The sequence below is a fragment of the Neofelis nebulosa genome, chromosome 11 (genome assembly GCF_028018385.1).
Source record: "Neofelis nebulosa isolate mNeoNeb1 chromosome 11, mNeoNeb1.pri, whole genome shotgun sequence".
NCBI classification, from domain to species: domain Eukaryota; kingdom Metazoa; phylum Chordata; class Mammalia; order Carnivora; family Felidae; genus Neofelis; species Neofelis nebulosa.
Window position 1 is genome coordinate 75,413,696 of NC_080792.1, and position 12,250 is coordinate 75,425,945.

General features: G+C 39.3%; 1 pseudogene; it reads right to left on the reverse strand.

Moving 5' to 3' along the window:
- Nucleotides 1-5,198: 5,198 nt before the first annotated feature.
- LOC131489832 (zinc finger protein 280A-like) lies at nucleotides 5,199-11,835 on the reverse strand (annotated as a pseudogene).
- Nucleotides 11,836-12,250: the final 415 nt, after the last annotated feature.

Here is a 12,250-nt window from a genome sequence, read left to right on the forward strand (position 1 = left end):
TGCGATCTGTGATTGGCCGCCAGGTGCGGGGCCCGAGGCCGGCGCGGCTCTGGGCGCTGCGATCTGATTGGCGGCGAGGCCGGGTCCGGCGCCTGCGCGCGCTCTGGCGCCTCTGCTGGTGATCCCTGGGCGCAGGGTCGGGGTGAGGGGTTTGAGCGCCGCCGCTGTCACCCCGCGTCTTCGGAAATGTCTTGGGAAGTCGAGGTTGCAGAGCGGGCCGGGGTTCAAGGTCAAGGGCGGGCTCCCAATCCATCAGGGGATACTTTTGTCAACTTGGAGTTTAGCTCTCACAATCCTCTCAGGTGTGCTACCTTCTTCATAAAAGCACCAGCTGCCAGCCCCACGTTTAAGAGACCTTGATCACACAACTGGGCTTGGCGCCCACACTCCTGAGGTTGCATCTGGGGCCAATCCAGTCCAGCCTGGCACCTATTTTTGTATAGTTTGCAGCGACCGAAGAATGAACTTCACATTTATTAATGGCTTGAAAAAAAGCACAAAGAATATTATTTTGTGACGTCTGAAAATTATATAAAATTCAAATTTCAGTGTCCATAAATAAAGTTTTATTGGAACACAGACATACCCATTCCTTTAGGTATTGTCTATGGCTGCTTTCCTGTTAAAACAGCAAAGTTGATTCGTTTCCAGAAATCATATTCAAAAGCCTAAAATATGTGCTATCTAGCCCTTTATAGAATTTTTTTAATTGCCCATTTCTGCCAGAAAGCCTGTCTAGTTTAGTAATCTTTTGAAAGGAAAAAGAAAGACAGCTTTTGGTTTTGCTAATCAACAATGTTATATTCATCTCTAGCTCATTTATATTATCCACTCATTTTCTTAGTATCTCTATAGGTTCTGTTGTTCCTCTTACGATATTAAAAAAAAAATTTAAATTGTATTGTAGTTGACATACAATATTATATTAGTTTCAGGTGTACAGTGTAATGATTTTCCAATTCTATACATAATGCAGTGCTCACCATGCTAAGTGTAGTTAGCCTCTGTCACCATACAATGTTATACTCTTTACAATCTTGAGATAAATGTCTGGGATGTTTATTTGTAAATTCTCATTTGTTTCTCTTGTATATAATGCTATAAATTTACTTTATTTTACTTAAGTACCAATTTAACTGTGTCCTACAATTTTTGCTTCATAATATGTTCATTATCATTCAATTCCACATATGTCTTAATTTCCCTAGTGATTCTCTTTTTAACACAAGAGTTATATAGTAATATGGTATTTGTTTTCCGAATCTGTGGGATTTTAAAAAGCTGTTCTTTCATGAATTTCTCATCTTGTTGTATTATGGTCAGATAACACAGTCTAAATATCATTGATCTTTGCATTTGAGGATTTCTATTCAGTGAAGTATACCATAGTCAAAATGAAGAGGATGTAGATAAAGAGAAAATATTTTGATGTCTAAAATGTGTATTTGGGAAATGACCTCCTTTAGGCCTCAAAATTACTTCAATATCTTTCAGTAAGTTACTATTAACTATGGTCCAGGCTTTATTCACATTTCACTGGTTTTTCCAATGTCCTTTTTCTGTGCCAGATTCCCATACAGGATACTGCACTACGTTGTCATAGTTTCTCCTTAGCCTACTCAGGTCTCTGACAGTTTCTTAAACTTTCCTTGTTTTTCATGATCCTGACAATGTTAAGGAGTCCTTAAAGGGTCAGAGATTTTGCAGAATGTCTCTCAATTTGGGTCTGGTATTTTCCTCCTGGTTACGCTGGGGATATAGGTTTTTGGAATTATACCACAGAGGTGATGTGTCCTTACCACTTCCATCAGGGATACATCCTATCCCTATGACTTACCACTGATTTCTCCACTGCAAAGTTACTTTTTTCTCCTTTCCATATCCTACTCTTTGGAAGCAAGCCACTAAATCCAGCCTACCCTCAGGAAAGGACATGTAGTCTCATTGAAAGGAGAGAATCTATGAGATACACAAATTATTCAGAGTACAGAAATAATATGGAATTCATTTGTGAGGAATATTTGTTTTTCCTACCTTTAAATTTAATTTTAAATTAATCAAAATTAAATAAAATAAAAACTTTAGTACCTCAGTCATACTAGCTACATTTCAATGGCTCAGTAGACACATGTGGCATATTAGAGCGGATACAGAACATTTCTATCACTGCAGAAACTTCTGTCAACAGCACTGACTTAGATCATTAGTTTTCCAATTCTTCTGCTCCTCCTTCTTCTCCTTCCTCTCCTCCATTGAAGTGCAATGATATATAACATTTTATTACTTTCATGCGTCAATGTCCTGATTCAATATTTGTATATATTGTGAAATGATAACCACAATAAGTCCAATGAACATCTATCCATTACCAAACAAAGCTACAAATTTTTTTCTTGTGATGAGAATTTTTAAGATTTACTCTCTTAGGAACTTTTAAATGTGCAATACAGTATTTAACTATAGTCACCATGCTGTGTATTATTACCTCCCCATGACTTATTTTATAATTGGAAGTTTGAACCTTTGGGTCCACTTCACCCATTTTGCCCACCCCAACACTTCTTCTTTTCAAATATATGCAGCTTAAATATGAATCTCTTCTAACAACCACTTTAGCTTTATCTTACAAATTTTGTTGCTTCAATACAATTCACTTGCAAATATTTTCCTTTCCCACATCATTTTCTCATAGGAGCTCTGAGTTATTTAGAAGCAGAACCAAGACTAGAATGAGCATAGAGTACAGCATTCAAGAGATTTGTGAAAGTGTAGGAATGGTATTTTGCACTTTTGTCTCCTGGCTTCCTACACCCTAGTCCCAGTCTTATTTTCAATTATATTGCTTAATTTCTGAATTTTGGGTTTTTTTCTGTTATTGCTTTCTAGCTCAATTCCCCCAAAGTCAGTGGGTAGCTACAAAAAGCCCTACAGCTAACACCATGACTAATAATGAACTATTGTATATGAGTCTGAGAACAAGACAAGGATTTCCACTATAATCACTTCAGTTCAACAAAGCACCTGAATAGCCAAGACAACTTTGAACACCAACACTGGAGAACGTAAACTCCCAGATATCTGTCTTAGTCAGGGTTCTCCAGAAAGATAGAACCAATAGGATACAAAGAGAGAGAGAGAGAAAGATGGGTTTTCTGCAATTATGGAGACAAAGACCCATCATATGCTATCGGCAAGCCACAGACCCAGGAAAGCTACTGGCATAAATCAGTCAGTCTGAAGGCCCAAGAACTAGAAGCTCTGTTGTCCAAAGGCAGGAGATATGGATGTCCCATCTCAAGAAAAGAGAGGGGGAGATTTCTCTTCCTTTATTTGTGTTCTCTTAGGGGGTCTCAATGGATTGGTCTCAGTCTGCTGATTCAAATGCTAATCTCTTCCAAAAACCCTCACAGACGCACCCAGAAATAATGTCTTACTAGCTATCTAAGCATCCCTTAGCCCAGTCAAGTTGACACATAAAATTAACTATCACATAAACTTAAGCAGAATTACAGTATTTGAAACAGTATGGCATTACCACAAGATTAGAGAAGCAAAGAAATGGGATAGAATGGAGTCCAGAAATATATATACAGTCACCTGCCAGATTTACACAAAGGTTCCTCTGCAATACAGTGAGAAAAGGGTGGTCTTCTTAGTGCTGATTTGAATAAGCATATGAAAAAATAAACCTGGATACCCTGACTTATCACACCATAGACAAAAATAAATAAATTTGAGATGAATCATAGACCTAAAGGCTAGACAGTAAAGCTCCAAAAAGAAAATAGGAAGAATATATTTATGTCCTAGGTGGGCAATAATTTCTTAAGTATGATGCAACATGAAGCACCAACCCAAATGTACATATATACACCCATGAAGTCACCATCCAGGTCAAAATATGGGACATTTCCAGCACCCCCGCAGTTCCTTCATGCCCTTCCCAATTGACAGTCTAGTTTTTTTTTGTTGTTTTTTTTGTTTTTTTTTAATTTTTCTTTCAACGTTTTTTATTTATTTTTGGGACAGAGAGAGACAGAGCATGAACGGGGCAGGGGCAGAGAGAGAGGGAGACACAGAATCGGAAAAAGGCTCCAGGCTCCGAGCCATCAGCCCAGAGCCTGACGTGGGGCTCGAACTCACAGACTGCGAGATCGTGACCTGGCTGAAGTCGGATGCTTAACCGACTGCGCCACCCAGGTGCCCCTTGACAGTCTAGTTTAAAAAGAAAGAAAGAAAAGAAAGAAAGAAAGAAAGAAAGAAAGAAAGAAAGAAAGAAAGAAAGAAAGAAAGAAAGAAAGAAAGAAAAGAAAAAAAGAAAGAAAGAAAGGAAAGAAAGAAAGAAAGAAAGAAAGAAAGAAAGAAAGAAAGAAAGAAAGAAAAAGAAAAAAAAGAGGGGGCAAGACTTGAATAGACACTTAATAGAAGAGGATGGTATTCAAGTGGCCAATAATCATATGAAAAAAATATTCTCCAGATCATTACTCATTAGGGAGATGTAGATAAAAACAATAATGTGGTACCATTACAACTCCAAGAGAATGGCACTAATGGAAAGGATTGACAGTACTAAGTACTGTATCTGTAGAATTCTCAATATTGTTGGTGGAAATATAAATTATTTCAATCACTCTTGAAACAGTATTTGGCAGAATCTGCACTTAAAAGCTAAATCAACGTAGTTCCGGCACTTCTCAGAAGTATACGTACATTCCAGACAAATGACTACATAAGCCTACCAAGAAACATGAACAAGCTCATAGCAGTTTTATTCCAAATAGCAAAACAATCAGCCTCAAAGTTCATCGGGAATTTAAATGGATGCGTAAAACTCTACCATATTCATTCAATGGGATTCTACCCAGCAATGAAAAAGAATGTGCTATGGCTGCATACAGCAAGAATGCATCCCACTTACTTAAAGGAAGACAAAGACAAAAATATTGTGATCCCATTTACTCAAAGCTTAAAAAAAGACTCTATGGTGTTAGAGATCAGAATAATGTTTACTTTGCAGGGAGAGGTTGACTGGGAAGGAGCATAAAGAAGCCTTCTGAGCTTCTTGACAGTACAGAGCTAAAGAATTGTCACTGTAAAACCTGACTATTGCTGATCACCATCATCCACAGCCATGATATACAGATGGCCTCGCCTCAATTCTGCCTTTCAGAATTCTTGAAGGTGGGTAGAACATAATTTTAGCTATAACGCTGTCTGTGGTAACGTCTGGAATACCTAGAGTTCGTGTCAATCCTCTTTTTAGATTTTATGGGTGACAGCCAGGGGTTAGTGTTGCTCACAATAATGGATGCTGCACTTCTTGATCCTGTTTGAACTTGAGTTTGAATCATAACCTCTGTTTCAGGAGGCAAACCTTCTCTTCTGATGAAGAGAAAAGCTTCTGATGATTCTTGAATTGATGCTGTTTTCTCCTTTGAAGTCAAAAACCGAAGCCAGCGTTTGGAACACTGAAAAGACTCTTGTTCCAATGCCTTCAACAATGATTCACATGAAGTATGACAGCTCTGAAAATGTTGGGACAGAGTGGACAAAGCAAATTCTTAGTGTTTTCATGGCACTTTCTGAAATGTTCCCACATTGGCAAAGGCTGATGATCTGTAATTGCAAACCTGGCACACACAGGGCATTTCGCCAGGCTTATGATTGTCCTCCTTGTGCTGTAAGAGAATCTGATCTGTTTTGAATGACAATTCACAAATTTTACAGAAAGTGGAGGGCTCCTAGATTGTGTGTATACTTTCAATGTGACACTGCAGCTGGAAGGAGTGAGAAATTGCGGGTGACGGTGCTAGCAGGTGGTGTGGATTTCCCAGCTGTCACCCCTCTGCTTCTCAAGTTCCAAATTGTTCCTCAAATAGCTCATAAACTTGACATTCTTTAGAACTTTCAAGCAGCTGAGGCATTTAAAGGTTCTGTGAGTCTTCTGTTCTGGCTGCCTGTCTCCTTTATGGTGCCCATAGTTAAAGTCACAAAATAACATAATCAGATTTTCCTTCTTGGGATCAATAATCTAGTTTTGACTTGTTGGACTTGACAAGTCTGTTTTTTTCCAGCCTTTCCAAGCTATTTTTTGTGTCTAGATCCATAGATTGAAATGAGCCCTGTCATTTGCATAAGCCCAAGAAAATAATGTTCCATTCTAAACATGGCTTGATGAGAATGGGACAGATTTTAAGGTTGTGTTCACTGTAGGAGAGAAATCTGAAGGGGCCACAGCTGAGGAATGTCCTCCTGGGATTCCATCACTGAATTTAGGTCTTTTGGGATTTCCACTGTTTACATTGGAAGCAGGAAGTTGCTTTGAACTTCAAGGACTTTCACCCTGCCTCCTACAGAAAGTATAGCTCCAAGTAGACACTGAGATATGAAGACAGAAAATCTGAGGGACTGTAAGACATGACTTGTGATGCGTTCCTTTTACAATCTGGTTTAGATGAAGTCTCCAAATAATAAGACTATTTGGGGCACCTGGGTGGCTCACTTGGTTAAGCATCTGACTCTTGATTTTGGTTCAGGTCATGATCTTAGGGTTCCTGAGTTTGAGCCCTGCTTAGGGCACTCTGCACTCTGCTGTCAACAAAGAGCCCACTTTTGATCCTCTGTGCCCCCCTCTCTGTCCCTCCCCTGCTCTCCCTCTCAAAAATAAACATTGAAAATATTTCTTTTAAATAATAGAACTATCGGGGCGCCTGGATGGCGCAGTCGGTTAAGCGTCCGACTTCAGCCAGGTCACGATCTCGCGGTCCGTGAGTTCGAGCCCCGCGTCGGGCTCTGGGCTGATGGCTCGGAGCCTGGGGCCTGTTTCCGATTCTGTGTCTCCCTCTCTCTCTGCCCCTCCCCCGTTCATGCTCTGTCTCTCTCTGTCCCAAAAATAAATAAAAAACGTTGAAAAAAAAAATTTAAAAATAAAAAAAAATAAATAATAGAACTGTCTGTTGCCCTCCGTTCAGATTGAGTGGCCACTTGAGTGTCTCATGGGTCACGTGGTTTGCAGGCTGCAATGCATAAGCAGGATCTTGACTCAAGTGGCCTTCCTTTGTTCTGAGTATCATTCCGGAGTCACTCTCTTCAAAATGTTTGGAATGACTGGTTTTGAATTTGAAACCAGTCTGATGAAGAGAATTTCTGCATCTTCATTTCCATGTTCCACTCCTACTAAGATCATCAGCTCAGCATGTTCATTTTCCCTATTCCTGTGTTTGGATTCTCCTGTTCTGCTCTGCTGGTTCTGGCACTTGGTTTTCCTCACACAACAAGAAAAGATTTGCCATTTCATCACTGTTTTTTGCTTGAAGAGGTTCCTTCAACTCCTAGTGCATTCTTTTTGTAAATTACCAGCTAAGTACAACCTCATGTTCTTAGTATTTATACTAATACTAATAATAACTAATAATGGTTATTATGTATATATTACATTTTTTTAATTCGGGTTGGAAAAACCCAAAAGAATATTTTGTGACATGTGAAAATTCTGACATTTAAATTTCAGTGTCCACAAATAAAGTGGTTTATTTTATTTTATTTTATTTTTTTAATTTACATACAAATTAGTTAGCATACAGTGCAACGATGATTTCAGGAGTAGATTCCTTAGTGCCCCTTACCCATTTAGCCCATCCCCCCTCTCACAACCCCTCCAGTAACCTTCTGATTGTTCTCCAAATTTAAGAGTCTCTTCTGTTTTGTCCCCCTCCCTGTTTTTATATTATTTTTGTTTCCCTTCCCTTATGTTCATCTCTTTTGTCTCTTAAAGTCCTCCTATGAGTGAAGTCATATGATTTTTGTCTTTCTCTGACTGACTAATTTCACTTAGCATAATACCCTCCAGTTCCATCCATGTAGTTGCAAATGGCAAGATTTCATTCTTTTTGATTGCCGAGTAATACTCCATTGTATATGTATACCACATCTTCTTTATCCATTCATCCATTGAGGGACATTTGGGCTCTTTCCATACTTTGGCTATTGTTGATAGTGCTGCTATAAACATTAGGGTGCATGTGTCCCTTTGAGACAGCACACCTGTATCCCATGGATCAATGCCTAGTAGTGCACTTGCTGGGTTGTAGCTTAGTTCTATTTTTACTTTTTTGAGGAACCTCCATACTGTTTTCCAGAGTGGCTGCACGAGTTTGCATTCCCACCAACAATGCAAAAGAGATCCTCTTTCTCCACATCCTCGCCAACATCTATTGTTGCCTGAGTTGTTAATGTTAGCCATTCTGACAAGTGTGAGGTGGTATCTCATTGTGGTTTTGATTTGTTTCTCCCTGATGATGAGTGACGTTGAGCATTTTTTCATGTGTCGGTTGGCCATCTGGATGTCTTTTTTGGAGAAGTGTCTATTCCTGTCTTTTGCCCATTTCTTCACTAGATTATTTGTTTTTTGGGTGTTGAGTTTGGTAAGTTCTTTATAGATTTTGTATACTAACCCTTTATCTGATATGTCATTTCCAAATATCTTCTCCCATTCTGTCTGTTGCCTTTTAGTTTTGCTGATTGTTTCTTTTGCAGTGCAGAAGCTTTTTATTTTGATGAGGTCCCAATAGTTCAGTTTTGCTTTGTTTCCCTTGCCTCTGGAGATATGTTGAGTAAGAAGTTGCTGCGGCCAAGATCAAAGAGGTTTTTGCCTGCTTTCTCCTCTAGGACTTTGATGGCTTCCTGTCTTACATTGAAGTCTTTCATCCATTTTGAGTTTATTTTTGTGTATGCTGTAAGAAAGTGGTCCAGGTTCATTCTTCTGCATGCCGCTGTCCAGTTTTCCCAGCACCACTTGCTGAAGAGACTGTCTTTATTCCATTGGATATTCTTTCCTGCTTTGTCAAAGATTAGTTGGCCATACATTTGTGGGTCCATTTCTGGGTTCTCTCTTCTGTTCCATTGATCTGAATGTCTGTTCTTGTGCCAGTACCATACTGTCTTGATGATTACAGCTTTGTAGTGTAGCTTGAAGTCTGGGATTGTGATGCCTCCTGCTTTGGTTTTCTTTTCCCAGATTGCTTTGGCTATCCGGGGTCTTTTCTACTTCCAAACAAATTTTAGGATTATTTGTTCTAGCTGTGTGAAGAATTGTGGTGTTACTTTGATAGGGATTGCATTGAATATGTAGATTTCTTTGGGTAGTATTGATATCTTAACAATATTTGTTCTTCCTATCCAGGAGCGTGGAATCTTTTTCCAGTTTTTTGTGCCTTCTTCAATTTCTTTCATAAGCTTTCTACAGTTTTCAGTGTATAGATTTTTCACCTCTTTGGTTAGATTTATCCGTACGTATTTTATGGTTTTTGGTGCAACTGTAAATGGGATCGATTCCTTGATTTCTCTTTTTTTCGCTTCATTGTTGGTGTATAGGAATGCAACCGATTTCTATGCATTGATTTTATATCCTGCAACTTTGCTGAATTCATGAATCAGTTCTAGCAGTTTTTTTGTGGAATCTTTTGGGTTTTCCATATACAGTATCATGTCCTCTGCAAAGAGTGAAATTTGACCTCTTCCTGGGCGATTTGGATGCCTTTTGTTTCTTTGTGTTGTCTGATTGCTGAGGCTAAGACTTCCAATACTATGTCGAATAACAGTGGCGAGAGTGGACATCCCTGTCTTGTTCCTGACCTCAGGGGGAAAGCTCTCAGTTTTTCCCCACTGAGGATGATATTAGCATTGGGTCGTTCTTTTTTTGTTTTAATTAAAAAATTTTTTTTACGTTTATTTATTTTTGAGAAACAGAGTGAGACAAAGCATGAGTGGGGGAGGGACAGAGAGAGAAGGAGACAGGAGACAGAATCTGAAGCAGGCTCCAGGCCCTGAGCAAGCGGTCAGCACAGAGCCCGATGCAGGGCTCGAACCCACAAACTGTGAGGTCATGACCTGAGCCAAAGTCAGATGCTCAACTGACTGAGCCACTGGATGCCCCAACATTGGGTTTTTCTTATATGGCTTTTATGATCTCGGGGTATGATCCTTCTATCCCTACTTTCTTGAGGGTTTTTATCCAGAAAGTATGCTGTAATTTGTCAAATGCTTTCTCTGCATCTATTGAGAGGACCATATGGTTCTTGTCCTTCCTTTTATTGATGTGATGAGTTAATTTTTTTGCAGATATTGAACCAGCCCCGCATCCCAAGTATAAATCCCACTTGGTCCTGGAGAATAATTTTTGTAATGTATTGTTGGATCCAGTTGGCTAATATCTTGTTGAGGATTTTTGCATCCATGTTCATCAGGGAAATTGGTCTATAGTTCTCCTTTTTAGTGGGGTCTCTGTCTGGTTTTGGAATCAAGGTAATGCTGGCTTCATAGAAAGAGTTTGCAAGTTTTCCTTCCATTTCTATGTTTTGGAACAGTTTCAAGAGAATAGGTGGTAACTCTTCCTTAAATGTTTGGTAGAATTCCCCTGGAAAGCCATCTGGCCCTGGACTCTTGTTTTTTGGCAGATGTTTGATTACTAATTTGATTTCCTTACTGGTTATGGGTCTGTTCAAATTTTCTATTTCTTCCTGTTTCAGTTTTGGTAGTGTATATGTTTCTAGGAAGTTGTCCATTTCTTCTAGATTACCCATTTTATTGGCATATAATTGCTCATAATATTCTCTTATTATTGTTTTTATTTCTGCGGTGTTGGTTGTGATCTCTCCTCTTTCATTCTTGATTTTTTTTGTTTGGGTCCTTTCCTTTTTCTTTTTGATCAAACTGGCTAATGGTTTATCAATTTTGTGAATTCTTTCAAAAAACCAGCTTCTGGTTTCATTGATGTGTTCTACTGTTTTGTTGTTGTTGTTGTTGTTGTTGTTGTTGTTGTTGTTGTTTTTGTTTTGGTTTCGATAGCATTAATTCCTGCTCTAATCTTTGTTATTTCCTGTCTTCTGCTGGTTTTGGGTTTTATTTGGTATTCTTTTTCCAGTTCCTTAAGGCATAAGGTTAGGTTGTGTATCTGAGATCTTTCTTCCTTCTTTAGGAAGGCCTGGATTGCTATATACTTTCCTCTTATGACCACCTTTGCTGCATCCCAGAGGTTTTGGGTTGTGGTGTTATCATTTTCATTGACTTCCATATGCTTTTTAATTTCCTCTTTAACTTCTTGGTTAGCCCATTCATTCTTTAGTAGGATGTTCTTCAGTCTCCAAGTATTTGTTACCTTCCCAAATTTTTTCTTGTGGTTGATTTTGAGTTTCATAGCATTGTGGTCTGAAAATATGCACGGTATGATCTTGATCTTTTTGTACTTACTTAGGACTGATTTGTGTCCCAGTATATGGTCTATTCTGGAGAACGTTCCATGTGCACTGGAGAAGAATGTATATTCTTCTGCTTTAGGATGAAATGTTCTGAATATATCTGTTAAGTCCATCTGGTCCAGTGTGTCATTCAAAGTCATTATTTCCTTGTTGATTTTTTGATTAGATGATCTGTCCATTGCTGTGAGTGGGGTGTTGAAGTCTTCTACTATTATGGTATTACTATCAATGAGTTTCTTTACAAATAAACTTTTATTGGGACACATCAGTGATCACTGGTTTAAGGCTATTGTTGGTGGCTGCTTTGATGATACTATGGCAGAGTCAAGCCCTGCAAAAGAAAATGCGAGTCACCTAATACCTAAAATATTTACTTTTTTTTTTCAGGAAATTTTGTCCACCCATGGTTTAAGAGAAGCAAAATGGAAAATACCAAACTTATCAGCCCACCAATCCCTGGAGTGTTTCAGATGATTCAGTGGGCCTCAATATTTCCCACCCTGGGCAGCAAGGGAGGGAGAAGCTGCAGCGTCCTTGTTTCTGAGTCCAGAGAAATTTCTCTCCAGTTCAGCTGCACCATGTCCTGTGTCAGTCGAGTGCTTAGCTTGCTGTCTAAATGGCTTTTGAAGTGAGGTCTGACCAGAAGATCCCACCCCCTTTATACGACCATTATAATCCTATCTATAATATCCAGATGGGGCTTCTATCAGTTTTCCCAACAAGTTTACCCTGCTTGGGTTTTCAGCTGTTGTCCTGAGTGATTGCCAAAACTTTCCTTTCAAATCTCCCCCACCAAGGAAAGAATGTGGGTGGGGTTTCAGGGCCAGGCCCAGGGGCTGCAGGCCTGGTTGGGGGCCTGTGGTAGAAATGCCCCTCCTCTCTCTGCTGTCCAGAACCCCACCACCTTATCTCCAGTTTAGCTGGGTCTTGAGCTATTGGGGATCAGCAGGGTCAAGGGGAGGGGGTCCACTGAGCTATTCCAACAAAGCTCAAGC